General features: G+C 49.0%; 1 protein-coding gene across 2 annotated transcripts in view; it reads right to left on the reverse strand.

Moving 5' to 3' along the window:
• CES5A (carboxylesterase 5A) overlaps nucleotides 1-24,506 on the reverse strand; it is a 48,238-nt gene extending 23,732 nt beyond the window's left edge. For both annotated transcript variants that reach the window (XM_071220131.1, XM_071220130.1), the window contains exon 1: nucleotides 24,395-24,506. The gene's annotated coding sequence lies outside the window, so the exon portion shown is untranslated. The remainder of the gene's footprint in view (nucleotides 1-24,394) is intronic.
• Between the last annotated feature and the right edge of the window lie 424 nt (nucleotides 24,507-24,930).

The following is a 24,930-nucleotide window of genomic DNA, read 5'->3' on the forward strand; positions in this document are numbered from 1 at the left end:
GGCACCCATCCCTGGATCCAGTCTTTGTTAATTGCCTTTTCCTCTCCTAAAATGTTTTGCCTTGACTTCTTCACCTGGTGAAATCCTACTTATCTTTCAAGATCCCATGGAGACAGCATCTCCTCCATGCAGAACTCCTTATTCTCAAATGCTAGAATCACTCTCTCCTTTCCTCCTGCATGTTTTGTTGATGCCTCTACTATACTCTTTACAATCCAATGTCCTATAGCAAACAACAGTGTATGTTATCAACAGAAAAGCAGACATACAAATCAATGGAACAGAACTGAGAGTCCAGCAGTAAACCCACACATACATGGACAACTAATTTACCACCAAGGAGCCAAGAATATTCCTTGGGGAGTGTTGGGACCTCCCATGGACTCTGCTGAGTAACTACAAAATATGTTCAAGACTTGGTGAGTCTTGGTGGGAGTCTCACTGCACCCTTCCTAGGTGGGAGAAAAATGAAGTATAATTTTGCCTTAGAGAGCTTGGACTCTGAGGAGGGAGTCACCATGTAAATGCAGATAACTAATAGAAGACAGAATGTGCTAAGTTCTCCAACTGAGATTTGGACGGGTATGGGGTACAAAGAAAGCAGATGATTAGCTAAGGCAACCCAGAAGATACCCACTGATTTTTCACCCTTACACTTAGAGCTGTTAGATGAACGGCTCCCAGCCCCTAGTCTGGTCCACTCCACAACTTTGAGAGTGCTTTCTTTCCTAACCTCCCACGCTGAGCTTCAAACCATGACATCTAACTCCAAGGAAGCTGCAGGGCCACATCCAGAGAGGAAGGGTGCTTCAACCCCTCTCAGAAGGAAGGTAAAGAATAGGAAAAGCCTCTGCCAAGTTATTGCAATGAAGGCCCCAAGAGCACTTCCACATCCCTAGACCAGACCCCACCTCCCCAGGCTGTACCTGGAGGCCTGGACAAGACAGACCTGCTCCCCGATTCGTGTGCAAAGAGCTCTCTGCTCTTCTGCACCTTGTGTCTCCAGGGGATTGCTAAGTGCTCTGCTTGCCTGAGGCCCTTGCTGAGAGCATCTAACTTCCAGGGACCACTCCCCAGGTCCTCGGTGAGAACCCAAGCACTCTGCCACCTGCATGGTCAATGTGCTGAGGCTGAGAGACCTTGGGCTAAACCCTACGGCAGAGCCTATATTTGACGTGTTTGACTTACAAAAACAGCAATTTCACCTGATCTACATTGGGTTTCTATAGATTTCAATTTAAGAGAGAGCTCCAAAGTGTTCTCACGCCTTGCAAACTATTAATCAGATCCAGACTTCTCACTGCACAGATGGAAAGAATCTGTTCCAGAGAGGACAGGGGAATTTCCTGGGGTCACACAGCAAGTGCGCTGGATCCAGACCTAAGCACGGGCCCCTGAACCCCTATCCACCCTTCCCATCAACACAAAAGCCTGAGCCCACGGCAGCTCAGTTCTCCCGCCATGGGAGATGGCTTCTTCCCAATTTGCTGTTTTGATGCCTGACCCCAGAAGTTGTTTCAGAGAGGGCTGCTTCCCACCCAAAACTTGGGCTGACATTCATCCAGAACTCAGAAGAAAATCTGTTTGCTTAAAAAGGAAGAAAAGAGGAACAAAAGAACCTTATCCCCAAACAGCCATGCAAAGTGAGTCCAGCTGCTGGGAACTCGGCGGGATGAATACCCACTCACGTTGCTCCAGAGAGAAAGGGCCTAAGAGAAGCGTGCAGAGAATGACAAGGCGTTCCTCTCGAGGAACAATAGCTCTGCCTCAGATGCACAAGAAGCTTTTCACTGCAAAAGAATGAGCCCGGTGTCATCCTATGATAAAGCTGGACAGGGGCCTCCAGGAGTCCAGGGGAACTTGGCCTCCAGGGAAAAATGAAACTGTGATGCCACGGTCACTTCGAAGGGCCAAGGACACACACCCTACAGCAGAGTTCTGCTTGACAGCATGGGGAAGAACCTTGCAGACTGCCCAAGGGGGCAAGACGCACGCCAAGTGAGGCAGGTTCGGGGTGAAGAGCAAGAGTCAAGCTTACCCTCCCTCTGCAGCCAGAAGCCAGGGTGCTACAAGGCAGACTACATGCTACCTTGAACTTAACCTGCATATATTCATTTTAGTATTAGGGCACTTAAACCCCATCCACCCCATGCCTTGCCCAAGTTTTATTTAAACACTTTTCTCATTGAATGTTGGAGAAATTGAGGCACAAAGAAGTGGAGGGGGCTTGCCTGAGTCAGGGGAAGAGCTTCTGACCTCTTTCATTTCCCACACAGGGAGGGGAAAAAAAAGCCAGTGAGCAAATACCTTATCAGCAAACTAGTCAAAGTTTTTTTCACTTGTTTGTTTGTTTGAAGGTTTACTATAAAGTCAAACCCCTACAGAAACAAAATCCACAAGCTGCTGACCATATGGTTTAGGAAGCAGATTCCCCATCCTCAGAACGGAAGCTTTCCTCTTACAAAATGCATCTGAGCCTCAGCTCTGGCTTCTCCACATTTCCTACTGATGGAGGCCTCAGTTACCCGCCCTGGTGTGCCCTGCACCCGCCCACAGCACTGGAGGCCTGCAATCACCTGCCAGGACCTGAATTCCCTCAGCTTCCCTCTGCTGGTTTCCATGGCGAACGCTTCCACCTCCCATTTCACATGCAGGATTTAGGCCAACCCAAGGTCTCTTGAAAATGGTTTTTCTGACCCCACTAGTGCTGACCCTCTTTTCCTCTTATAAACCAATGGATTTTATTTTAATTTCAAGTCTTACAATTGCATGGCTGCTGTTCTGGGATTGTCTGTCTTTTAGCACACGGCTTCAGCTGCCAGATGCAGCCTGAATTCCTCGTCTGCCTTCCTTTCAACAGAGGAAGAGAGGAGCCTTGGTGAGGACGGTGATGGGGAGCAGGGAGTTCACTCTCAAACGAAGCCACTTCCCTTTGATCTCAGCCCTTTTGATTGTGCCTTTGATTGCTGAGCCCGGCTTTGATCTTTCACCTGCCAGAAGCCACCAAAGATTTTCCAAGTCATCCTCTGCTCCATGTAGAATGAAACAGGAATTTCACCACCTGGCAGGCTAGGGCAGCCAGTGGCAGGGAACGAGACATGTGAACATCCCCTGTCTCATGGTGGCTGGACCCTTTGCGAGGCTATGGTCAAGTGGCTGGGCATAGGCTGGGCAGTAGAAATTTTCTGACGTGCTGCCCTCTGTCCAGTTAGGCCAAGCGCCCAGCAGGGCTACCCTCCGCCTTCAGATGGGAAGTGATGGCACTTCACCAACCCCAGGACTGCCCTCCGGAGGGCCTGCCCCACGAAGACACAATGATGCATGAAAGATGGCATTGCGTTGGCTCCTTCTTCCTCCAGTCCTGACCAACAGTCTGTGAAATCACTGTCTCATCAAACCTTTCCCCCAAAATACTCACAATGGAATAGGTTTATGAGGGGCATCATCCACAGCTGTCAGAGTCCTGGGCCCAGTGAGGTCTGGAGGGGACTCAGAGGACACAAAGTGTGGTCCCTGAGAGATACAACCTTATACCCCTTGGTTTATAGGAAAACGTGAAGGGCATCACCTGAATTCCCATCTCCTCCTGTTGCCTGAAATGCCATTGGTGATTTCTTCTTTACAACAACTAAGTGCCTTAGAGGAGGGTAAGGGGTCAATCTCAAGGTCTTCAGATGAGGAGGATGAGTTTCTCAGACAAGAAGACTCCAAGTCAATGTGGAAGTACTGGGAGGAGAGGGGACTATGGGGGAGGAGAGATGAAAGAAGAAGACAAGGCAACAAAGACTGCCTTTTTTGCAATTCTGACAAAAGGTCAGCTTAGAGGAGGGCCATTTTACTGCTATCTAGTCTTCTGTCTGAACTAAGACCTCTTTGGACACGGAGCTCTAGACCAGGACCTATTTTAAAGATATGCAGAAAAGCTGAAAACCTACTGTGCTCCCAAATCTGCAACAAGCAGCAAGTTCAACTCCTGAAGCCCAAGAGGAGTGATGACTCCTCATGCAAGGTTTCCAGGCTCCCAGACCTGCATCGGGGCTCAGGAAAGCTGCGCTTCTGCCTAGGTCTGTGGCCCATCCTGAGATGGGGCTGGACAGGCATGGGAAACCCTGGCAACCAGGACTTGTCCAAGTGATTTGCTGGCTCAATCACTTAGTCTGCCATATCCACATGAAATGAGACCCCACACACACCCCATTATGAAGCCTGGATCTAAAATGGGAGCCAAGAGAGCTGAATGAAAGCAACACACGTGTGCGCACACACACACACAGAGTGATGAGCACAGAGCGAGAGAAAAGAATACAAAAACCTTTACCAAAAAATGTGAACTCGCACACAGTGTCATGGAAAGGTAGCCAATAAACACAACAAATTGGAGAAATTATACTAGCAGAGGAAGGAAAAAGAAAAGAACAAACAAAACATTAACAATCAAACATAAGGCAATAAAAAGGGAAAGCATGTAAAGTACGACATACAAGATGAGGTTGTAGAAATAAAACCAAATATAATGGCAATCACGATAAATGTAAATGGCTCAAAATCACTTACTAAAAGTTGGAAGATGTTAAAAGATATGAGATTATATATATACATATACATACATATATATATGTATTTCAGCCATGAGAAGGAAGAGCATCTTGTCCTTTGCAACAACACACATTGACCTTGAGCAAACATTGACCTTGTGCTGAGTGAAGGAAGCCCAACAGGGAAAGACGAGTACTATATGATACCACTTAGACGTGAAATCTAAAAAGTCAAATTCACAGAAAACAGAGAGTGAAATGCTGGTTACCAGAAGTGGGTGGGTAGAGCAACAAGACTGATGTTGTTTAAGGCACCAACCTGCAATGGGTGGTGAATAAGCCATAAAGATTGAATGCACAACATAGTGAATATAGGCAACGACCTTGTACTCCAATCATCTATCTTGCTAAGAGACTAAAACTTAATTATCCCAATTCACCACAAAAAAGGGTAATTATGCAATGTGATAGAGGTGCTAAATATTGCTATAAGGACAATAATATTACAATGTAAACTGTATCAAATTAACGTGTTATACATCTTAAATCTACAAATGTCAAGTACCTTCAACTAAAAGAAAGCTGGAGGTTATCAGATTGAACTTAAATCTAGCTAAATGCAATTTGCAAAACATATACGTAAATTAAAATAAGAAAAGGGTTGAAAATAAAAGGGTAGAGAAATACGTTTCCTCATATTGAAATCAGACAATGGAACTTAAGTTGAAAAACATGCACAGGGATAAGAAAGAACACTATGTGATGAGAAAAAATCCATCAGAAAGTTATTGCAATCCCCCCAATAACTTATAAGTGCCCAATAACATAGCTTCAAAATATACAAAGCACAACCTGCCAGAAAAGTAAGGGGGGGAAATAACAAGGTAACAGGCAAAAATATGGAGAAGTTGAAAAAGTCTATGTCATAGTGAGTATATATATATTCCATTATTCAGAAAAAGAAATGGAGGCTCAGAAAATTCAGTGACTTGCCCACAGCAACACAGCTAGCAAGTGAGAGAGCTGGGTTGGACCCAGGTCTGTCTGATTACCCTGAACCACTACAGGGCACTGTTTCTTGACTCTTGAAGTGAAAACACTCACCTGGCCCAGCATAATAGCAACTGATCCCTCACTGAGTCTCAGGCCAGGCCTCCCTTTGCTCCTGGGCAGAAGTCAGCACCCATGTTTCCGGTTTATACCTTCCCATCCACTACTTTAGATGACAGTGAGAGTCACAAGACTGGCAACTTGTCTTGTCCTCTCCCTGGATCCTCAACTCTGGACTCAGTTCGGGTATCGGGATGTTTTATTAAACCAAATTGAACAGACTGGCAAAAAGAAGCCAAATTCTATCACACCCAACACCATCCATGCAAATAGAGGCCCCTGCCCACTCGACTCTCAAGTTTTGTGAACTTTCTTTCCAAACAGGCTGAGAAATGATCCAGTGGCCCAGGACAAGTTCTTCTTCCCACAGCAGGAAAGTCCCGCCCTGGCCATTCACGGTGCCCCTGGGCCCAGCCTCCAGGCCTCTGTCACATAGGCAACTCCCTTTGCAGTCAAATCATGTGTTGTTCCCAAGATGGTGTTGTAAAGAGAGGGGAGTTTCACGGTTGGGATCTTCTAATTCCGTTTTCCTTTTCTCTAGGATACCCCAGCACCCCACAAAAGATCTATAAATCTGATATTAAATGCAATTCTTTCTTCTATGCCTAGATCAAGCCTCAATTTCTCCAGGAAAGCTTCTCCAGGTGGGGTCCTCTGTGCTCTGCAAGAAGGTCTGGAATGTGAATAGGGTTTGGACTTAACGTCCAGCTGCTGACCCAGAGCCCTCGTGACTCCAAAGCCATTCCCACCATAGAGAAGAGAGAACTCAATAGTCAATCAGGAAGTGGGAGGAAAGGGACGTTTTTATTTATTAACTGCCTGGGAAATCTTCGGATGCGTTACGCATGCTATCTCATTTAATCATTGCAACAACACTCCCGGGACACATCAGCGACTCCATATTACCCACGAGAACCCTGAAACTCAGGGAAGTCAGACCCCTTGTCCAAGTCCACAGGGGAAGACAGTAACAGATGGGAGCTGAAGTCAGGCCCATCCGCCTCGAGGGGCCTGCAGTCTCCAACTGCATAGGCAGTGCCGTCCCCAGACCGTTCCAGATGGTCAGTGCTGGGGTCCCTCCGAGTGTCACTCCCTGGGCACCAGCAAGAAGCTCGGGCTTAGCAAGACGACATCTGACTGAGATCGGCCTTGTCTCTGGGAAAGAGCACTTGAGGAGAGGGGCACTGATTGGTGCGGGTTGTAATAACACTTATTTTTCTGTAATTACTCCTTGAATTCCAGCCAAAACGGGCCCCACTGAGCTGCAGCTGTGCAAAACATCTGGATTCTCACACACGGCAGAGTCGGGAACGGGGTGGTCGGGAAAGGAGCTGAGTGGGGGCAGAAGGATGTCTCCACTCAATAAATACTTACCGAATCCCTGCTTCGCACCAGGCCTTGGTGGAAAGGGAGAGGTAAAGGCATGAAGCTGAATAAAAATGCAGTTTCTTTACAGATCAATTACATGTATACTTAAAAATGCAACAATGAAAAAATAAGACTGGTTTCTTGCTTTGAGGGAAATAACAGGCAAATGAACAAAAACCTCAGCAGCCTAATGCGACACCGTAACTGAGGTGTGCTGGGGAGCTAGCAAAGACTTTCCAGGAGAGCTGACTTTTAAGCGAGGCCTCTCAGCTGGGTCCGTCAGGTGGACAAGAAGCTGGGAACTGGGGAGGCAGTTCAGGCAGGGGGCTCAGCCTGGGGAAAGGCTGTGAGGCACGAGTGGGCTCGGCGTGCAAGAAGTTCACTATCTGTCACATCCAGTGTCCTGCCACACGCTGGCTGACAGACCTGGGTATTTCTCTGTGCCTCAGTTGCCTCTTTTATGAGAGAGAATAATGGTTTCTAACCATAAGGTTGCCGTAAAGATTAAATGTTATTACATGTTTACCACACAATAAAAGCGAGCTTCTTTTCATTCGGTTGATGTAGGACCTGAGACACATCATGCTCTGCAAGAAACTGCCCAGCTGCCCCACTCCCTGGGTCCCTCCACTCCCACTCGCCCCATATCCCAAACAGCTTTTGGAAAGCGGACACGGATACTTCACTGTCCACAAGCCTTCCCAGGCCTTCAGAGGTCTGGTACTGGCCAACTGGCCTCCGGACTGGAGTTGGTATTGGATAACTGGCCTTTCCTCCCCCTGCCCTGCCTGGTGCTTTGCCAATTTGCCCACTGCCCCACCCCCCATCCACCCACCTCCAAAATTAGCCCACCTCTCCAGCTTCGTCCCTACTCCTTCACAGCGCAGGACCCCTGCTTTCTCCACTGTCTCCCCTGGTCCTGCTTCTTTTCTCATTCTGCCCAAATCCTATTGGTCAGCCCCTGGATGGAGATGCCTTATTCCGGAGTGCTGCTACTCGAGTCCACACTGATCTTTCCCTTCTTGCTCCCTGTATATTCAGGGGGGGCCCTTGACCCCACAGTTGGGTCCATCTATGTCTTATATTGTCCATAAGCACCTTGACCTGGGGGTCTGACTCTCCACATAGACAGGGGCCCCACAGAGGCCTGTCTCTACTTCCTCACCAGCACTGGGCACAGGCACTCAGCACCAGCTGTGCGGGGACTCCCCTTCTCCCTTGGGATCCCCTTCTCTTTCTTTCTTTCCAGTCCAGACACAAATTTTCCAAACAGAGCAAAGAAAGCTGCTCATGTTTTCCCAAAGAGAATAAAATACGAAGAGAATCTAGAAAAATGCTCCACATTCATAGGTATGAGGAGTGAAGAGAGGTGATGGAATTTTCGACAAGCCAGCAAAAGATGATTGTCATTCTCCTGAGTTTGGGTCAGGGCAGTAGAGCACACTGGTCGCTGAGAGACGCTGCCCTCTGCTCTTCCCTCCAGAGCCTTGGGGAGGACTGGGCCCCAGGGAGCCCAGTGTACTGCTCCGTTCTTTTCCTCTTGTCCTCAATCCATGGGAGCTAGGGGTGAAGGGCTAGAGTCTTCCCACCACCACCCTTTCCCACAGAAATAGGACAGAGAATGAGGCAAAGTAGGTATTCCAACTTCAACCCACTCCTCAGAGTCATCAGCAAAATCAGCCTGTGCCTACAGGTTAAAATAAATGAAACCAAAAGTAAAGCAGGAGTGACTGCAGTTAGACGTAGTGGAGAACTGACAGATCACTGTGACAGAACACATAAAAGTGGTGGAGGACAGGGAAAGGCAATCTCAAGCCAGCTGCTGTGACTGAGGGTAGACACGAGACAGAGAGGCTGATCTGGTCATCTCTTGAGCTGTGTCCTAGTTCTGAGGTTCCAGGGATAAGAAAAGGGGCCTATGGGTGGAGTGAACGACCCAGAGGTAGCTGGAGGCAGATTGGAGGCCTGCAGCCCCACCTCTCTCTGTGTTAGTTGCACCCCTCCCCCAAGCCTGGGAAGTCAGGAAATCTGGATTCCGATTCCGCTGTTGGTCTTAGAAGTTCCTTCCTCCTCTGGGTGCAGTGCCACCACACTCAAAATGAGGGGGCTAGGCCAGATGGTCTCTACGGGACCCCCAGCTCTGCCTTCCAAGACAGTCTGAGTGCTCATTGTATGCTGAGATGACTGCTCACACTGTCCTCGTGAGTGCCCCGCGTGCGCTGGTCATCCAGCCCCAGTGTGCTACAGGGCACTCACCTCTGTGCCCTCACTGCAGGCAGGCCACGGCTTCAGTGAGCCCTGACATGCCACCGGGACATCAGTGGCACCAGGTGTATGATGAGGGGCATCTACCACTAGCTTCCCCACTTCAGAACACAGGAAACAATGGTGATGTGCCCTGTGGCTAGGCCCCCTCCACCAAGTCACCCCCAGCTGAGAGGCATCCTGCAGCACAGTCCTCTATATGCATAATGCAGCCAACTCCGGCCTCCACCAGCTTGAGACCACACTGCAGCGACACCAGCCAGGCACCTGCTTATCCCACACCTGCAGAGGAGCTGCCCCGTGGCTCCATGAGGATGTTCTCCGCCTCATCCCTCTAAGTCCTCTCCAACAGATCAGGCTCAGTTGAGTCTACCTCCTCCAGGAAGACTTCTCTGATTTTGCTGGTCCACATTCATCGGCCCTTCTCTCGGGGCTGTTGCCACTTACTGCGTGAGCCCCAGAAATACCATGTGATGCTCCGTGGAGACACTTCTGCCCCTTAGCATTAACCTCGTTCCCCCAACCGTGATGTAACCTCCATGAATATCACGTGGAGTCCAGGAGCTTGGAAAGATTACATAAAACCAAAACTTCCCACATGCGTAGCATTTGGAAATTAAGTTAGTTAGGAAATAAAAGTTAAGCTGCAAAGACGCCTCAATACAGAGTGGCTTGAAGAGCACAAAAGTTAATTTCTCTTCCTAAGAACCACAGCTACTGCTGCTGGTGCTGGGTTCACACCCCTTGGGTGCCCTCACCATGCCCATGCCTACCAGCCTGGCATCTGACAGCCAGCATCTGCCTCTTTGGCAGAGGGCTGCCCTCAGGCGGCTGGTGTTCACTGTGCCCATACCACAGGAAAAACTGGAAGTGCCTGGGAGCTGATGCCTCCCAGGGACTGATGGGGTGAGGATAAATGCGGCCCAGTTCCCTCACCCTTGACTGTCTCTGAAGGTTGTGTTTTACACAATTTCCAGGAGCCCCCCATGAATTATGCCCTGGTCATCAACCATGGTGGCTGGCCCTTACTGGCTGCTGTCTCTCCCCTTGGTTTCTTTATGTCTCTCCCCACTCACCTGCCAATGTCCTGAGCCCTCCCAGCCAAACCACACACGATTCTCAGTATGTGAATCCAGGTTCCTTCCATCTTGTTGCTTTGCCACCCCCTTTTCAGCCCCCAGCATGTCACTTTGCTCTGCCAAGTGGTGTCCTGGGCATATCCATGCCCTGGCTCATAGAACAAGGACCCTCAGTGAGAATATAGCTGCAAGGGAGGCTGCAAAGGTGCCTAGCTTACAGTCCGTCAACCTGGACGAGGAGAAATGATTGCGGTGAAGGCTTTAACGTCTCTGCTACAGAAATGGAACAACACCTACCCATTTACTGGGCTCCAAAATACAGATGCTCTGTTGTGTACCTTCCATGTGCTGTCTTGTTGAATCCCTACAACACGATGAGGGTTTTACTGCTGTCATGTACAAGAGAGAAACTGAGGCCCAGAGAAACTCAGTGTCTTACCTGAAGTCACAAATGGGCAGCAAGGGGCAAAGTCAGGATCTGACCCTGGTCTGACTCATGGATCATTTTACTCCATGGTTATTCTGCTTTTTAGCCCTATAAATGCATTTTACCTGATCAACTATCCTAACTTTGAAGGTGACAAAATTGGAAGTCAGAGATGGTCAGGAACTCACCCCAAATCACCCAGAGAGCTGAAGGCAGAACCAGGCCAGAAGCCAGGGGTCCTGGCCACCAGCCAGGGCTTCACCCAGGAAGCCTTCTTTGGGCTAAATGCCGCTATGCAGCACCATCTCTGACTCAGACCAGCGCCTGTGGGGCTGCTGAGAAGGATGTGCAAACTGTGGAGTCACTGAGCCCACAGCCTTAAAGTAGCATCTAAACAGTAGCATCTGAAGTTTCTAAATAGAAAGTCTATCAATCAAGGTGGCAGTGATGGCTCAGGGTCCCTTGCTGCCTATACAGCATCCTCTGTGCTCAGCTCCCAGGCCTTGAAGCAGCTCTGGCTTCTCCCAGAAGGAGGGGAGAGTTTATTCCCTTGGGCCTGGCTGTTGGCATGCAAGAATTAGACAGTGGAGCGAGATAGGGCCACCAGGGTCCCCAGATCCTCCATGAAGTCATCCCCTTGCTGTCGTCAGTGTCAGTTGCCTAGCAACTGCCTCTGGCAGATGGTGGCACTGAGAGCATGCCAATCTCTCCCACAGCTAAAAATACCTTCCGACGACAACAGGTCTATTTTAAAAGACACAATGCTCTCCCAACGTCTTTCCTTGTCTGTGAGGAACTGTGCTGGGCCGGGTCTCTCTGGGCTTCTGATTTCATCTGACAGGCTGGAAGGAGCGTTTAAGGAAAGGAATACAAGGCCAGACTCCACGAGGGTGCTTAGAGAATCGTCGTGGAGGAGGAGGGTGAGAGAGGAAGAAAAGGCGAGAGGAGAAATACCGAGCTTGGGAGTAAATAGCTCGTAGTCGACAGCAATCCCTTTAATTTGGCTGTATTTTTTAACCTGCTCGGGAAGGTGAGGTTAGAAAGAAAAATCATACAATCGCAGAGGCCTAGAGCTAGAAAGGACACAACCCCACTTCCCAGTTGGGAAAGCAGAGACCCTGAGAGGTGATGGGAAGAGCTGGCTCTTTGTCCTCGTTCAGCGTGCAGGGGCTGGGGCTCCCCGGTGTGGGCACGAGGCCTCCTGCCCCCTGACTCCTCCTGCATCTCTATTGGCCAGTCTGTCAGAGGACACCTCACCAGCTTAGCCTTTCCAGTGAGTCACTGTCATTTGCGGGCTTCTTTGGTATAAGTGAATCCATTTGTGCGTGCATTTAGCCATTCGTTTATTCAACAAATATTTATTAAACACCTGCTGCCATATTGTGCCAATGCTGGAGATACAGCGGGGGACAAATACACATGGTCCCCACCTCTTGTGGTCCAGCAGATGAGGCGGGCATTGAGCAGGGAAGCACAGGTACCCCATGCCAGAGACACTGGAACCAAATCCAGGTCGAGGCCTATTTACCAGTTCTACAACCAAAGGATGTCACTTAATTAGGGTTGCAAGATAAAATACAGGAGTCCCAGTTAAATTTCAATTTCAGAGGAACACACATTTTTTAAATATAAGTATGTCCCCAGTATTATCTGAGGTTCGAATTTAGCTGTGCCTCCTGTATTTTTATTTGCTAAATCTGGCAAGCCTACTCTTAACATCACTCTTGTTCAGTGTCCTCATCTCTCAAACGGGAAAAACAGCATTTACTCATAGGGGTCATTTTGTGGGTTAAATGAGAAAGTGTGTCCATCTGAGACTGGCAGGTGAATGCTTTCTGTCTCCTCTCCAGGCAGGGCTTCTCTGGGGCTTCGCCCTGGCCAGCTTGTTAGCACAGCCCTCCTCTCTGCCAGGGTCTGGTTAATGGGTGATGGAGGGGTAGCCCTGCTCTGTCTTAAGGCCAAGCCAGGGGATGAAGGAACTCTGTAAGCTGACAAGTGACTTGCCAAAGGAAATAGGAACCAGCCCAACTTTGCTTGCAGTGCTGGTCAGGGTCGCAAGCCTCTGCTGCCCAGGGTGCTTGTTAGACTTAAGGATGCCGGGGTTCTCCACAAGACTCACAGAAGTAGAGCGTCTAGGGAAGGATGTGCCTTTTAAACAAACAAATAAACAAAAACCTGCCTAATTCTCAGAAGATTGAGAGCCACTGGCCTAGGGTGCGGGGAGGGGTGGCTGCCTCTGCAGAGGCGGGATCTCAAAAGCCTGCTTTGCAGTGTGAGATCCTGGATTGGATCCTGGAACAGAAGAAGGACGTTAGTGGGAAACTGAATGAAACCCGGAAAGCATCAGTGGTTTAGTTAATGGTATTGTACCCATGCTAATTTCTCAGTTTTGACCATTGTACCGTGGTTACGTAAGATGTTCACATTCGGGAAAGCTCAGTGAAGGGCGTATGGGAACTCTCTGTACTATTGTCAGAACTCCTGTGTAAACCTCAAATTACTCTCAAATTAAAAAAAATAAAGCTGCTCTGGCCAAAGCCTTCCTTGGCCTTTCCCCAGCCCCCGCCCCCCACCCCACACCCCCATCCCACCCCAGTGCAACAGAAGGCCCAGCCTGCTGGCCGGCATCACTCAAACAGGTGCAGGTAGCTGAGAGGGAGGCCCACACACAAGGTCTAGAAGAGCGTTGCTTCTCTTCCCTGCCATTCACACTGGGGCTTAAATGTCAACCTCAATGAATTACATTTTAATCTATGTTATCAACCTGGCCACAGCCCTAATTGGATGCCAGGCACACCACTGAAAGGCATGCATAATTCATCAGCTGGAAGGGCGGCCACAAAAGGCCTTTCATCGTGGGCCAAGGGTGGAGGAGAGAGAGTAGGAGAAGGGGAGAAGGGAGAGGAGAAGGAGGAGGAACTGGGAAAGGAGGGAGAGCAGGTGGGGCTGGAGGGGAGGGTAGAGAAAGGCCCTGGAATAATCTTTCCAACACAGTGCCAGCCACTCAGTCTTTAGGCCTCTGCCTCAGGCCACCTCCTCCAAGAAGTCTTCATTTGCCAGACCCTACCCCACCCCCCAGACAAGCTCAGGCCTCCCTTCCCTCACTTTCTCATAGCACAGGACATACCAGTGTTACACTTGACTCATTTCAAGGTCCTGTAATGTTTAAACATCTGTCTTCCCCTAGACCTCAAATCCACTCCCTTTGGGGTTATGTCTGACCTCATGACAGATCACCCTCGCCTGGCAGAGCCTTACACACAGCAAGTGTTTGTTGAATGACTGAAAGACAGATTTCTAGCTCAGACCACACAAAGAAACTACCTGAACTAATGAACCTCTCTTGTTGAGTTCCCTGGCTCTGCCACCAAACTTTCTCCAGCTGCACCCAGGTCCCGAAAGTCATGGTTCATTCCGCCCATCCTCTGTCTTCTTCTCCAGCTTGCCATCTCCCAAGGCCACGAATCTCGCAGGAAAGCATACACACACCATTATACTGTAAGTGAGAGGGCACGTCCCTATTTCTTTGGGCACGCCTCACGCTACACCGTCAGGTGGACAAACCGCCCCCCCCACTCTCCTCAGCCTTCTCCAGCTGGCTTCCACTCCACTCAGACTGCTCTTGTACAGGTCCAACCAGCTGCACGTGGTCAAAGCCAACGGGTGCTTCTCTGTCTCTACCTTGATCACCTCCCAGCAGCAGGAAGCCCTCCCTCCTTCCTGACACTTGACCTTCTCTTGACCCCCAGCACCACACCCTACTTACAGCTTTCCCTCTCTCCACCTTAGCCACCTCGTGTCCACCTGCTCTGCTGAGTCTCCCTCTGCCCAGTGCTGAATGCTGGAAAGGCCCAAGACTCAACTCCTCGGGCATCTGCTCTTCTCTGGCTACTGTTCTACTTAAATAATATAATCTAGTTCCACGGCTATAAATACTGTGATACGTTAGTGATTCCTAAACATGTATGTCTACCCTTGTCGCAGTCGAAGTGTCACCTCCTCAGAGAGGCCTTTTCTGAATTCCCCACCCTGTCCGTGTGTTAGTCCCGCCACGCCGCTGCATTCTGAATGGGGTAATAGCCACCTTTACCTCCTCGCTATGTCCCGTCTACTACCCTGTCTATGGATAATTTTAGCATCAGTCCTGCAAAAGGTGTGTACTTATCCCTACTTTCTGAATGAACATACAACGGGGTGAAGTGATTTGCTCATGATCTCAGAGAGTTGGCAAAGGAAGAGACAGTCGTAAGAGGGGGATGGGAACCTGCTCCTGCCTGACTTCTGGTCTGTTCTCTTTATCACATTGTAACACCCCCTCCTGCCTGAAGCTGGAGCTGGGGGCTTCTCAACCTCTCAATCTCAGCTTCATTCGTAAACCACAGCTACCTCAGAGATTGATTGTGAACATTAACAGTACTTCGCAAACTTTTATGCCTTCCCACTTCCCAACCACTGCAGATCTCAAAAGCCAAGGGCGGTATCTCTCCCGGGGTGGGGAGGAGGTCCCCCGCGTGCAGCCAAGGACACCCAGGATCCCTTTGAACAGAGGGTCCATGCGTCCTCTCCAAGACCACGTGGCAGATTTCATTCGGGAGCCTTGGCCGTGCCCTGCCAGAACCCCTTCCTACCCTTCTCCTCCCTCAGCTAAGCAGCCCAGCTCTGAGCCACACGCAGAATCAGTGACAGAAGGCCCCAGTCCATGCACCAGGCCTCCCGAGTTACTCCCAGGCAGCAGGCCTCCCCTCCTCCGTGGCCTTCACCAGCTTCTAGGCAACCACACCCTGTGTCCCTTGCAGTAGGGCTGAGCTGTGTCAGGCATCAAGGCCACTTGGAGCTCTTCCAAGGTTTGTGCGACACAGAAGCCACGCTGTCAGAGAAACAGTGCCAAGGGCCGCAGACAAGCCAGTGCCACTATGATTAGTTTTATCTCAGGGGCCCGGTGGGTAACACCCAGTCATCACCCACCACCAGGCCTCCCTGGGGTCTGTCTTCAGCAGAACAGCCCGTCCAGTGCTCTGCTTCTTTCCTACTTAGAAGGCACAGCCCTTGTGCCCTTGGACTCTTAGCTCAGAGCATGGCCTGCTCCCGGTGACCTCTCCTCTTTACCTGGCTCCTACCCTTGCCCAAAGGTACAGGTCAAAACTGAACAACTACTAACTACATACAAATGAAACAACCCCTATGGATGATTTTCTTAGAAGATTTAGAAAAATCACTATTTTTTCATCAATTTACACACTCTAAGAACACTTCCCATCTGCTGTGTGGTTCAACCTATCAGAAGTTGTTAGGTGGGGCGAACGTTAAGCCGCCACACTGCAGAGTTGCGCCAGTACTCACCGCTGGCACACTGTGAGCTCTTCCTCTTCCCCAGAGTGTGCCAGGCACTTCCCATGAGTTAAATACATGGGTCCTTTCAAAGGCCTGAGAGGAAGCGACCTGCACTATCCCCATTCTCCAGAAGACAAAACTGAGATACAGAGATATTTATCTGTCCTTTGCCCCTGGACTCATAAGTAGCAAAACCACGATGTGAAAACCCTGGTCCCCAGCTCTAGTCAACTGCTAAACTGTACCTAGTCCCAAAGAAAGTGCCAAGAGAGGTAGAGGGGCTTGTCCTGCTCAACACAAATGCCTTTCAAATTTTAATGTGCGTAGAATGACCTGGGGCTCTAGTTAAAATGTATCAAAATGGAGATTTGGATTTTGCTGATCTGTGGAGAGGCCCAAGATTCTGCATCTCTAACGAGCCCCCACACCAACCACACTTTGAGCAGCAGGCTCCATACCACACTGAGGCTGGGAAGTACCTGCCGCCCTCTTTCCCACGTGGAGCCCTGCTGGGTAGGTGAGCTCTTGTATTAAGCACAGACCACTCCTGCCCTGGTGACAGAAAACCCAATTCAAATATTGGTTTAAGACAAAAAAGGAATTGATTGATTCATGTCCCTGAGAAGTTCTGGTTCAGGCACTGATTCATGTCCCTGAGAAGTTCTAGTTCAGGCACAGCTGTATCAAGGGGCTCCGATGAGCGATAAGGACCTCGTCTGTTACGATGGCTCAGCTTTGCACTTCACGTTGCTTTCTGCCCAGGCTCTGCACAGTGATACAAAGGCTGCCAGAGGAATGAAGCATGGTGGGACGGTCTCCAAAAGTTGACACTCAGGCTAGTGAGTGGACATCAGGTTTGGAAAAAAACAGAGCTGCTTAATGGAAGCCACCGAGCCCCTCCCAGCACTCTTGCTGACGGGGAAAACTCCAGATACCCCGTCACTGCATACCTGGCCTGGGTGCTCTTGCAGCCTGAGTTGGCTAGTGATGCCAGTGCCTTGGGGCAGATTTGAGACTCAATTAAGGAGCAGGTAGAGGTGGACTGGCCACACCCTGACATGTGGCACCTTTTCACATCCCCTGGGTTACTCTTGTCTTCCCCAGCTGAGGTAGACTGAACCATTGGCCCCGATTCTTCTCTCTCCTGTAGCAACAGTATTATATAGCCACACCTTCGCCACACTTTCATGGTGGGTGGAGTAAACTCCCCCTACTCCTGACCTGGAGTAGGTGTTAGAAGAGGAGAAGTGGCCAGACACTTGCTGTCCCACTTGGGCTGGCTGTCTTGTGCTGTGGTGACCGTGGAGCAGAGCGCACATGCTGTTGTGTGAACCTACCCCTGGGGGCCCGCCCTGGCCAGCCGAGCCCAGCCGAGTGGCAGCCGGCCGCAGACCTGTAAGTACGCGGATAAATGACTGCTGTGTTAAGGCACTGAGACTGAGTGGGGTCTGATTTGTCACACAGCATCGTTGTGACAATAGCTGATACACCAGCTTAATGATTCTGCCTCAGAAACAGAACCACTGATTCTTCTCCTCTTGAGTGCCCCACCCCCACAATACCCAATACCTAGTATATACTCAGGTATCAGAAATACCAGGGACCCTTCAGCCTAATTTCCTGACATGACACACAGGGAAACTGAGGCTCGGAGAGGCAAAGTAGGTAGCCCAGCATCCAGGACTAGAACCTGGGTCTGCTGACTTCCGGGCCAGTGCCCTTCCCTTGTCCCCTCTGCCCCTCTTATTCTACTCAGAGCCTGAAACAACGTGCCCCTGATCTGACAGTACTGAATCCTGCCATGTCCTTGAGACCCAGAAGCACACTTGACTCTGACCTTGCATCATGGAACGGCCTTCTAGCATGTGCTCAAGGCCCTAATGGACGCCCAGGGTCTGCTTCCCAGTCACAGCCTGCAGGATCTCAGAGGCAGGTTATGTCCAAGGTCTGGGCACAATATGAGACTTCAGTGACACAGGCAGGTCCAGCAATCACGTGGGCTGTAATTGCAGAGAGCGGGTCAGAGGGGTCACTGGAAGGGAGCAGATAGGGGTCCATCTGCTTCAGGGGACCACCTCAGATCAGCCCCAAGGCAAGGCCTAGTCCAACCATAAGGTACTTCCCACTTCCTGGGAAGATGGTTCCCCAGCAGCCTCGCTGAGGAAAGTGGGCGCTTGGCTCCCAAGCCTGGTTGGCAGGCACACGATGCAGAGGGGCTGCTGACAGCACCCCTTCTTGCCCCGTCCTCAGAATATACCAAGGGGGGGCGAGCAGCAGGCCTGCCTGCACATCTCCTCCCACCCGCATTCATACAACCTGACCGTGTCTCTCACATGCAGCACCCCCCCTCCCCCACCCACACTGGCCCCCAGGCCTCCACTCCCCACAAGCCTGCCCATCACCTCAAAACCAGGGCAGGGACTAGGGTAAGGAGGATGAGGCACAAAAGTTATGGAGGAGCCAAAAGTACTCAGCAATCAACATAAGTAATAGTTTGATGCAATATTTTTAAAAATTGAAATTAATGCCAAAATGTCTATGATGAGTAAGATATCAAAATGAACATAAACACAGCCTCCAGCAGGGTGGAGATTGGGGTGAGGTGGATGAGGCCAGGTCATGCAGGTGCAGGGTTAGATTTCTATCAAAATTTTTTTGCATTACCTCAAAATGTTTTAAGTATTGCATTAAAATATTATTTACTGTAATTACTGATTTTTGGCCCTTACTGAAATTTTGCACCCATGCAAGTGCCTCACTTTCCTCACCCAGTTCAGTCCAACCCAATCGTGGTCCCGGCACCCACCCTTGTCAGCCCCAAGAGCACAGCGGCTTCATTGGCCAGAACCAGTCGCATGACTCCCATCAGACTGCAAAGGATGATGGGAAACGCAGGGGAGGACATGGAATAGTGAGCTCTTAGCCTGCCCCTGAAATGAGCTTATTTAAGACATATTTCGGAGACAGAAGTGATCTGAGTACTGGGTGGATCAGATGTAGGGTTTGGGGGGATGGTAAGGGAATGGGAAGAGTCTGGGATAATTGCCAGGTTTCTGGCATTGGCAGTTGGGTGTAGATTTAACATATCCCAAACCAGACTGTTTCCCTTCCCCTCGCACACGCCTGCTCTCTTCCTCCATCGTGGCAGGTGGCCATTCCATGGTGTTGGTTGCCCGGTTCAAACACCCTGGCATCTCTCTTGAATTGTACACTTTAAATGGGTGAATTACATGGTATGCAAATTATATCTCAATGAAGCTGTTTATATACTGGGTTGGCCAAAAATTTAATTTAGTTTTTTCTGTATGATGGCTGTAGTAGTGCTTACTTGTCTTTAACTTCATTAGCAATGATTTTGTTAGATGTATTGTGACAGCTGTCATATCAGCGTGTATTTTTTTAAACTTATCAAAAATGGTGAATTTTTGTGTAGCCATTTTAATATTGAAGATTGAAGAAAATAAGCAACATTTTCAGTGTATTATGCTTTATTACTTCAAGAAAGGTAAAAATGAAACTGAAATGCAAAAAAAGACTTGTGCAGTGTGTGGAGAAGTTGCTGTGACAGATCGAATGTGCCAAAAGTGGTTTGCGAGGTTTCTCAGTACTATTGACACTTTGGCCAAATAATTCTTTGCCGTGGGGCTATCATATGCACTGGAAGATGCTTAGCAGCACCCCTGGCCTCTACCCACTAGAAGCCAATAGGGGGAGATAGCCAACGTACTCAAAATATCCAAATCAATAAAGTTATTGGTGAAAATGGAAAATGTGCCTTTTATTTCATGGAAAAAAAATAAATGGACCTTTTGGCCAACCCAGTAGATAACAATAGGTAATATATAATGTATCCTTATATATATTTATTTTATATGTAACATAGTCACAGACATATACCCAGAATCTGACCACTTCTATCACCTCCGCTATGACCACGCTGGTCCCAGCCACCACCAGCTCTCACCTCAGCCACAGCAGCCGGAATGAGGCTGTTAACCTGCAAACCCAATCCCATCGTTCTGCTCCAGGCTCCACTAGGACTCCCGTCTCAGCACCAAGCCAACGTCTTCACAATGGCCTACAAAGCCCCACACCCTCTGCCACCCCCTTCTTTACCCTTGGCCTCACCTCCTCTCCTCTCCCCCTCACTCGCCCTTAGGCAGCCACGCCAGCCTCCTTGCTGTTCCTCAGATGTACCTGATGTGTCCTCACCTCAGGCCCTTTGCACTTGCTAGGCCCCTCTTGGTCTGTTCTCTGCCAGATATCGGCACGGCTCACTCCTTCACCTCTCTCTCAATTCTTTGCTCAAACTTTACCTTCACAGTGAGGACTCCTTGACTATCCTATTTAAAATTGCAGCCTAGCCCTATACTCTCCCAGCATACTCCCTAACTGTACTCAACATTCTATTCTCTACAGCATTTGTCACCTTCTAACATACCACGTAATTTTAATTTTAAAATTACCGTTGTTATATCTATTGTTTATTGCTCTGCCTCCCCTCACTAAAAGGTAAACTTTAAGAGGGACATGGGTCATTATTTTGTTCGCTGAGCATCCCTAGTATTTATAGACATTTAGTAAATATTTGTTGATTAAATAAACAAATATGAGAAATGTGTCAACATATAGGATGGGAAAAACGCTTGCCCATGGTAGGTGCTCAGTAAATATTTGTCAATCATATATTGGTATAATATTGATCCACGGGCCGGACTCAGAAATGTGTTCCACTTTTCACGCAGAAAGTGACAAGCACAGTGCTTGGCCCACAGTGGTTCTCTGTGAGTATTTACTTACTACCATTGTGCTTCAGGAATTATGTCTCCATCCTGAAATGTCATCCCTCCCATACACCAAAGTCCAGCCGTCTGTCACGGCCCAGTCAAGAACTGCCCCTTCCCAGGAGTCCTTCGGCTCACTCCCTCCCAGCTCTGAATTCTACACCTTCTTCTTTAAAGTCAGGTCATCTCAGGCTCTGTCTGGGTAGACGGACGTCTGTGTGTAACTGCTTTGTCGGCGCATCTTTCCATGAGCTCTCCTGGGACTCAGTTCCACTGACTAATGCCTATTTTTTTCTATATCCTCCCTCCATGCACATTCCACCTAGTCCTCCTGGGACCATGTGAAATATGAGACAAGTGTGCCTGCCAATGCTCCCATCACGAAGTTATCAGGAATAGAAGTTAATAAACAGGAATCAACATAAAAAAACATTGACTCAGAGAGATGACACGGAAAAGCTGAAACTGCCTTTGCGGCCAAAATTCCAATAAGCAGATGGGTCCTTCACAGTTGCTCCCAGGCCCCTCCTCCTGACTTCGCTCAGCGTTCTTTGACGCGGCACTTCAAACCTCCTTGAGGCCTCTGCCATCCCTGGTCTTCCCAGGACCCCCAGAAACTGCCCTGTTATTTCTGACTTCCTGTGATATTTAAAAATCTACCTTCCATGCCTAGAAGGATTAATGCAGAGAAGGAGAAAGGAGAGACCTGGCGTTCGCTTTGCCATCTTTGTGGCCCCACAGGCCAACATCTTCCCTTCCCAGCGTGTTTGTCTGGAGTGCTTGCTGGAGAACCCATGTGAGAACCCGCCGGGATCTCTCTGCCAAGTCAGCTCGTTCTCCTAAGCCCACCTTGCTGGCAGTGACGATGGCCTCACGTGAAAGTGCCTAAAGGCTGGACATGGGGTTGTCCTATGGTGTCTCTTTACTGCTGTATCCAAGCGTTTCTCGTGTTTCTCCAGCTGGTCCCCGAGCCTTACAGCCAGGCCTGAGATATCTTCCTTTATGTCTCTTAGACTCTGAGTAGTAGGAGCTCCTTCAGTCCCAGCTGATCACTGAGTGGCACCAAACAGGCCAGCAAATTGGCTAATGCAAGGGAGCAGTGCCCTTTGAGAGAAGGCCTGAGGCTCCTAGAGGCTCTCCATAGCCAGAAGGAAACTTTTACTTCAAAGGGGGAGTTAGTTGAAGTTAAGGAGCACCTTCATAAAGGAAATGTTTTTTGGGCATGCATTACATATAAAGTGTGGTACTTCTTTACCACTCACTGCGTGTTTACCATGCATTAGACATTCTCTCATATTCTTCATGCCTATTCACATAAATTAAACAACTTAGCCCTCAGAACAACGCTAATGAGGGAACATTGTTATTACACTCACTTGACGGATGAGGAAACTGAGGCACGAAGAGGTTAAGTACGGTAGCAAATGGGCTGTATGAAGCCTGGCAGATATGTGGGTGATATCAAGAAGGGCAGAGTAAGTTTAATGCCAAAGAGAAGAGAGTGGAGAGGGCGGTCCCCTCGCTGAAATTCCCAATGTGCCTTGCCCACCTGGAGAACCTGGCGTGTTCTTCAAGATCGAGCCCAGGGTCCGTGTTTTTTAGTAAAGACTTCTATAACCCCTAACCACTGCCCATCCTCCCCACCCCCCCACACACAGAGGACCATTCCCTGTGCTGATCCGTCCTGCGTGGGACATAGCATCGGCCCATCCTGAGCACCCAGTGTGGCAACTGCTTCCATATCTGCCCCCTTACTGGGCTGGGAGCTCCTGCAGTGTGTATCCCCAGGGCCTTCCCAAGACAGAGCATGGCACAGAACAGGTGCTCAATAAGCCCCTGGCAGATGACACAGGCTTACTTGAAGGCCCCCGTCATGAAGTGACGCATGTCACTTCCACTCACATTCCACTGGCCAAAGCAAGGCACACACTTCTGGTTGCACTTTCTGCACCTCGGACTTTGCCTGGTCAGACTCGACTGTGCTACACACACCCCCACGGGGACTGGCAGATGGATCAGTGATAGGACAGGTGGAAGGTGGCCAAGCCACGCTGATGTATCCGTACAGTGGAACCCCGCCCCCTCAAAGGAGCACTTCTGGAAACGAGCGAAAGCTGTAAATGCGGTCTGCGTCGTGGGGGCCGAGAAGGGGAGGCTTTGGAACACAGACACAGAAACCTATGCTGTAGCATAATTCTTATTCTGCTGCTCATTCTCCATGTGACCTTGAGCATGGCCCTTTCCCTCAGGGGCCCTCCTCTCCATCAGGAAAATCTTGGCTATAAGCTCATGGTCTCTCTGGTTCTAAGGCTCCACAATCCTGACCACCAAGCTAGGCGTATGCCTCACTGACCTGCAAAAATGTTACCTTCCTCATAGTCTGAGAGCCTGATGAATCTTAGCAAATATAACAGAACACTACAGAGAAACAGATAGTGTTCCTTTCCCATCTTCAGAAAGTCTGTCTTTTTCCCACCCTCAGTCATTTTTTTCCTTCCTGAATATTGAGCTCCGGGGTTAATTCACTATGTCATCTCCGAATTCCCAGAAATTGAGATTCCGTGGGGTGAGGGAAAAGAGGGATGAAACATCCTTTCTTTTTTGTCACAGGAAGCTGCAGCACATTTCAAAAGTAAGATGGGCTTATGATTATTAAAAATAAACCCTGGCCCACAGCCTACCTTCCACATTCATCTTGCCAACAGATGCAGACTTGCATACTCTCGGGCTCTGGGCTTCTCCAGCCAGTTTTCATGCCGAGATTCTCTAAGGACAACCGTTTCTGTTTGGACAGTTATGAGATCGGCATTGGCTGTCTCAAGGAAAGGTGTTCTACCCCAGGGCTTAAGGGGACAATGGGTCCCTAGAATCTTAACTGAGGAATTAAGAGGTTTGAAAGGAAACTAAGATATGTATTAAGATTCTTTCAGGAGTAAGTAGCAGAAACACCAGCTAATGATGGTTAACGCAGAGAAAGTGACTTTTTTTTCTCATGCACCTGAAAAGTCTAGAATGCCAGGGATTCCGGCTAGTTTCAGGAATGGCTGGATTGAGGTGCTTGAGCAAACTCATTGGGCGTTTGTCTCTCTCCCTCTCCAGCCCACTTTCCTCAATAGACCCTTTCACACTCAGGCAAACCCTTCCCAAGCTTGGAAAGACTCTATCCTAGTCGATAACTCTAGCGGAAAGGAATTCTGGTTTCCATTGGTTACCACAGAAGTTTCAGAAATGACTCCCATTGCATAATTTGAGTCACAGGCCCATTCCTAAACCAATCACTGTAGCCTCAGGGTAGAATACACAAACTGGGAATGAAGGCCACCCCATTCTCCGCTAGTGAACTGAAAGTGTAAGGGGGTAGTTCCCCCAAGCAAAGGCAACTTTAGAACTGGACGGAGTGCATGGAGCATGCTAAGCACTCTATGAAGTGAGTCATAACAAGCGGAAGGAGAAAAAGACCAGAATCCGAAGTACCTGTGAACCAGTTGAAATTACCTTCTTCCCTCTGGCATTCCTGGATCTGAACACACCAGGGCCTGGACGCTTGCTGTGGCCATTCGCACGAGCAGTGAGCTGCAGGAATGCTCTCTCGATCTGGGTAGCACCAGGGAGGGGGACTCCTGACTCTCAGGTCCAGATGAACTGAACACTGTCAACAAATTAGATACTATTGACCTTTACAGATTCTTTGTTGTCCCCAAAGAAAAGCAACATATGCATTCTCTTCAAGTACACATTAAATACTTAGCAAGACAGACCACATCCTGGGTCATAAGACAAACTGTAACAAATTTGAAATAATTGAGATAACACAAAATACGTTCTCAAACTGTAATGGAATTATACTAAAAATCACAAAGAGAAAGAAAATCTCCAACACTAGCATGTTAAACAACACACTTCTAAATAATACGTAAGTCAAAAAAAGTGTCAAGGAAAATTAGGAAATATTTGAATTGAATGAAGATACAGTGTATCAACATCTGAGGGATGCATTTAAAGCCATGCTTAGAGAGAAATATATAGTAGTA

This window comes from Desmodus rotundus, chromosome 12 (genome assembly GCF_022682495.2).
Source record: "Desmodus rotundus isolate HL8 chromosome 12, HLdesRot8A.1, whole genome shotgun sequence".
NCBI lineage: Eukaryota > Metazoa > Chordata > Mammalia > Chiroptera > Phyllostomidae > Desmodus > Desmodus rotundus.